Source organism: Miniopterus natalensis, chromosome 2, assembly GCF_054644295.1.
Source record: "Miniopterus natalensis isolate mMinNat1 chromosome 2, mMinNat1.hap1, whole genome shotgun sequence".
Classification (NCBI taxonomy): domain Eukaryota; kingdom Metazoa; phylum Chordata; class Mammalia; order Chiroptera; family Miniopteridae; genus Miniopterus; species Miniopterus natalensis.
In genome coordinates, this window is record NC_142082.1 from 181561014 (window position 1) to 181567297 (window position 6284).

Sequence of the window (6284 nt, forward strand, 5' to 3'; positions counted from 1 at the left end):
GTGAGTGAGGAAAAGCAGGGACTTGAAAAGCTGAAGAGAAGTATATGTTTGGTGGTTATCACTTTTCAAAAACAGTTTTGAAATTTTTTTCTCTATGAGAAAGGATGGTAGATAGCAGAGATGCAGAAATGCTTTAGAGAGAGAAGCTAAACTGTTGAGCACCAGCGAAGAGCCAAGCATTCTCTACCCTCTTCCCTGCAAAGCTATGGGGTAAGGATTATGATTTGGATCCCTGATGAGGAAACTGAGGTACGGAGAAGCTAAGTCTCCCCACCTACCAAGTAGGACCTGAGATTTGAAACCAGATCTGTCTGACACCCAGGTCCCGTGAACCTCCACAATTGCTGGCAGCCTCACCTTGCAGAGTGGCGAGTTAGGAAGAAAAGGCTAGAATGTGCTTGAGTTTGTTAGAACATGTACATTACACTTAAAGAAAAAGATAGTTTTCTTACAAAATTTGAAGATAAATAAGATTTTATGTGACATGCTTGGAACTTAGAAAAAGTTGTTTTATGAGCCAGACTGGTGTTGATTAAAGAAGAGTGAGGTAATAAATAATCAGAAGAGGGAATAAAATATTGTATGTCAACTGTGCTTTAACAAAAAATAATTTTTAAAAAATATATTTTAGCTGATTTTTAGAGACAGGAAGGGAGAGGGAGAGAGAGACAGAAACATTGATGAGAGAGAAACATCATCGATCAGCTGCCTCCTGCACTACTCCCACTGGGGAGCGAGCCCACAACCCGGCTTGTGCCCTGACCTGGAACCGAACCATGACCTCTTTGTCCCTGGGTCGACACTCAAACCACTGAGCAACACCGGCCAGGCAGCAAAAAATAATTTAAAAAAATAAATAAATCAGCAAAAGGAAGAGCGAATGACCCTTCGTCTGGGCATCGCTCAATTTACAAGGCTGGGGAGGGGAGGGAACCTGCACAGGGACAGACTCCTGATTTGTTCCCTTCCTCTTCTATTACTTCCCCTCACTATCCTGCTCTCCCCCCACCCCCCAAAAAAACAAAAAAAAAAACGTAAGCAGGAAAAGAGCTAATTTAAAAAGAAGACAGCATCCTGGAGACCAGCAGAATCTCCCTAATCCACAGTGACAGACAGGGACCTGCAGAACAGCAATTTGATTAAATAAGGATATGTAGGATTTAGAGGAGCTCTTCAGTTGTGTAAAGCTGGTCTGTAAGTCTTTGAAATATATTTATTTGGCTTCCAAACCTAGAAACCAAGTGCCTCCAGCTGGAGAGATGGTTCCCATTGGGAAAATGGGAAGAAATCTCACAGCAAGGCCAAAGGAAGAGACTGAAACCCTAAGAGGTGGAGAGAGTGTGTAAAGCCAGCCTCACTGAGGGGGTCGATGGGCCAAGCCTGATGTCCAAGGAGAGAACAGCACACCTCTCCTGCACACATTTCCTGTTTCACCTGAAAAACCCTCTGCCCGTTAGTTACCTGTTACTAGAGACAGCTCTGTTGCTCCTTTCTGGGGGCAAAGCAACCAGAGGATGAATGTTATGTGGGGGACACACCTGCACAGAAAGATGGGGAACGCCCTGACTGCTTCTTTCATAAGCCACCTCCTGTGGTCTCCAGGACCCACATCAGCAGATCAGCATCAAGGGACTGCTGTTCTCACACAAGCTTTGCAGGGCCCTCTAGTTCCATGGGTTCACCCACTTGTCATGCAAGGGGCTTTGGAGGGGGAAATAATGAGTTACCTGGAACAAGAGGAAAGTAAGAATGCCCTGTGTACATAAATGCCTGTAAAGTGGAGGCTCTCAGAGGGTGCTAAAATCTCAGCCAACCAACCAGAAATGGTTTGGTGGGGTATATTTCACTTGTCTTGACTTACTCTGGTTGCAATAAAATCAGAAATGTTTATATCCGATGGAGAGAGCACCTGCAGAAACAGGCCAGGTTCCCCTGAGAAGGCCCTTTATTCCCCCGGGATTCTGAACCCAAAAAGAAATGGTCTTGCTCCTGACTTAGGAGGTCCCGGTAAGCATAGGAACTGTTGGTTGGAAATCTTTTAAAGCAGAGGCCCCTGAAGGCCACTCCCAAGTACGTGGCTACCTGCAAGCTTGGTTGTAGCTGCCATGATTCAACGCCCACCTCACCCTCTGCACCTGGCCACAGAGCTGAGTCTCCGGAGACCACAGAAGGATCTTACTGGAATAGCATTTGAGGGTCTCTATTTTAGAGGATGAATTAGAGGTAATTCAAGAGCAAGCACAGTAAAAAACAAACAAACATATATGCCTTGTTAGACATTCAGGGAGAAGGTTAACATTTCCAACATGGCGAGCTGGTTAAGAGATCTCCTTAGCAGGGGTTCGGCTGGGTTAGAATAGAGCAAAAGTGTTGTCTTCTGAGATCCCAAAATGAGGCAAGGCCAGCCCTCAACCTCTTGGCCACACTCAGCCTTTTGCTTCTTTTCCCGAACAGATTTGTTTGGGCCTCGAGAAGGCTGTTTAAGCAGTGGCTGATAGGTGCATTATAGGCAGTTGTTTATCCTGTGCCTACGAATTTTCAAGGTTAATGATTTGTGTTGAAACCCCTACTGTATGTTTTTCTTTTATCGTAACCGTACAGGTGTGACTGGAGCCTTTCTGCCTCAGTTTATCACCCTTTACTTGGCATTGGACAGAGGGACAGGGCACTGAAGTAAACCAAGGCAGAAAGGCTCTGGCCACAGCCTAAGATTCAGACAAAAGAAAAACACACAGTAGGGGTTTCAACACAAGCCATTAACCTAGACTCAGAAGCAGGAGTGAGGGACCAGTCACTTTGAGGTGAATAGGGACCGCCTTTTCAGGAGACTCAGAGGGAATTTAAGCATCAGGAAATGTGTAGGAACAGATGGCTTCCAATTCTTTTCCACCTAAGCAATTCTGTATTTTATGGGTTTTAGACTCTTTGGAATATTAAAGTTTATATGCCTTCAAATGCACAAGAGACAATGAGGACAATTGGGGAAACTGTCTAGATAAAGGTTGTGGGGACTCAAGATACAAAGAAAAGTTACAAGATAGAATTGACGATTTGGGGTACACCATTGCCCTCTATTGGATTAAATAAATCAGACCGTTAGTGTGAGTGTGTGTTTCATTATCTCTGCTGAGTTCGATGAGAAGTCGGGGCACCTTTGAGTGGGAAATTAATTGATCCTTGTAAATGGGTCTTATCTGCTGTCCTTCCCCTAGGAAATCAATGACGGTTGTAATTCTGATGGCAGGTCGTTTATCATGTTTTTATGTTTTTTTTAAATATGATTTTTATTGATTTTTTTTTTTTAGAGAGAGAGGAGGGGAGAGGGATAGAGAGATAGAAACATCCATGAGAGAGAAACATCTATCAGCTGCCTCCTGCCCCCTACTGGGGATTTAGCCCACAACCCAGACATGTGCCCTGACTGGGAATCGAACCATGACCTCCTGTTTCATAGGTCGACACTCAACTGCTGAGCCATACTAGCCAGGCTATTGTGTTTTCATTCACTCAGCAAATATGTACTAAGGGCCTGCTAAGCACTGGGTAGGTATCATAGGGAATCTAAGAATAAATAACAGCAGCAGCTACTATGTTCCAAGGTCTTTATACACATTAATGCATAGCAAACACCCCCACGAAGTACGTGTGGTTACTCCTCTTATTGAATGAAGAAACGGGGCACTTGGGAAGTAAATGGCATATCCAAGATTCAAATCCAGGCCCATCAACTCCAAAGCCCACACTCTGTCCACTAAGCTACAGCCCTTCTCCTCTAGATGTTTACAAACTATTAGAAGAGACAGGACATGAGTATAAACATTTATGCCAGGGACTGGCAAACTATGGCCGGTAGGCCAGATTCAACCCATCACATATTTTTGAGCACAAGCTAAGATGGTTTTCACATTTTTAAATGGTTATGGAAAAATCGGAATAATAATAATACTTGGTGGCATGTAAAAATTATATTTGAACTTGAGCGTTCATAAATACAGTTTTATTAGAATTCAGTTTCGCCCATTCCTTTGCCTTTTCTCCGACTGCCTTCCCAGCTACAACGGCACAGCCGAGTGGTTGTGGCAGAGACAGTATGACCACAAAGGCACAAATATTCACTCTCTGGCCCTTACAGAAAAGGTTTGACGACTCCCTGCCTATACTCCAAAGTGAAAGCTATATATATCAATAGGAGAGGTTTTTAAAAAGGGTTTTGAGAGTTAAGAAGAGGGAAAAGTAGCATTTCTTTAACCCAGGGTGTGATGTGCTACAAGGGTTACACAGGTGTGCTCTGTTTTCACACTCAGTGCAGGAAAATCCAGACTTTAAGGGAGGTAAATTAACCGGTAGTGATTTGCATAACAAATTTTCCTTTTCACTTTGTAAAAGGATTCACCACGGGGTGCTTTTATGGAATGGGCTTCCATATGTATGCTAATATGGTTCATTTACAAATGCTCTATTCATAACAACTTTTGGAGAACAGATCTATTGTGTACAGTGAGGCTTCCTATAGGCAGTTTTCCCTGGCAGAATAACATTTCCCCCACCTGACAAGTCACTGAGCTGACCCTTCAGTTGCAGAGGCCAGTAAATGTTCTGCCTGCTTGTCATCTCCAGGAGGGGCTGTGCCTGACAAACAGAAAGGCCCGGCTTCCAAGTTTCTGATTAGGTGAAGTTCAGCGGCTGTTATAATGTTACATTTTTAGCCAAGCTTCTCTTCCTAGCTGCAGCCTAAATCCCAAAATGTTAACTCCTCACTATTCTATCACCTTATTTGATGCGCAAGCTAAATTCATGAAAATTACATTTGTTGCTAATGTCCTGATAAATAGGCTATAAGCAATACAGTTGATCCTTGAACAACACAGGTTTGAACTGTGCTGGTTTACTTATACGTGGGTTTTTTGTTTTTAATTTCAATAAATACCTGCACAGTTTTCAGTCCGAGGTGGGGAGTCCATGGATGTGGAGGGCCTACTGTATGCATTGATCTATGCCACTTGATATAGGACACATGAGCAGCCTCGGATTTTGGCACCTGTGGGGGTCCTGGAACCAGTCCCCCATGGATACCAAGTGACAAGGGATGATTAAGCTTCCGGGGAATCAAAAGTTATACGCAGATTTTCGACTGTGGTGGGGGTCAGCACCCTTAACCCCCATGTTGTTTAAGAGTCAACTATACTTATAAAGAGTCAACTATGTTTCTTTTTCCCCCCAAGGCATTATCTTAACTGAATTACAACATTAACTGGGGCAAGTCATATAATCTTCAAATTAGAACTCTCCCCAGAAAAATAGGAAGTGGGGTCACTGATTCAGTTTAGGACCTGAATCCATCTTTCGATGGATCCTGAGCCTGAATCTTTAAACAGATTTCTAGTGTTATGCAATTGCTCTTTTTAAGAGATGCATAAAGCAGAAACCTTGGCTATTCATAGCCAACTTAGGAGGAGCTGACATCTTTCAAGAAGCTTCTTGCCTGGTACCATTTTGATGGTAACTACATGTTCCTGAACACATCCACTTAACCTGACTTTCAATTAAGGATTTTTTTTCCCCCCAGTAAACATGTAGATTTACTTTAAATCAGTTTGGTACATGATACAGATTGATTCTGCAGTTTTTAATGAACTGAAATAGAAATTTCTAAACAGCAGTGTCTGCCTGTGCGACAAATATCTTAAGGTAAAATAAGGTATTTTGATAGAACTACACCTGCATGAACAAATCAGGCTAAAAAATCTGAAAAGGCTTCTATATACCTTCTGGATTTTAAAAAACCCACAAAATTATCAATGGCTCCTGATACTAAATTGCTAAAGGAAGGAGGAGCAAGGCTGTGAGTTCTGTCAGAGGAGCTCTTCTTGCAAAATCCAACTAATTTCATATTATAGGATTCTGTTGTCAGAGCAATATTCGAAATTGCAGAAGACGAGATGCTTCTTCAGCCACATTTTCACGTACATTGCTGTATGTGTGACAAGGTATTCATATCTAGGTACATTACACTGATTAAGGAAGGATGTTTTAAAGAACTGTTTCGTGGCTTTTGTTTTCACCCTCTGTGGTGACAATATTTTAGAAGTAGGTAAGCACTCCTGGTATATACTCTGAATATTTTTTTCAGGTTTTTTGGTGGTAAAGAAAGCTTCAGTGGAAATGCAAGGGCAGAGAAAATCGTGCCTGGGGAAGTCCTGTGTGGTGGCTGCCCTGTGGCCAGGCAGATGTGTGTCGCAGGGCTGTTAATGGATGTTACTTGCCATTCGTAAAGGGGGAAGTGA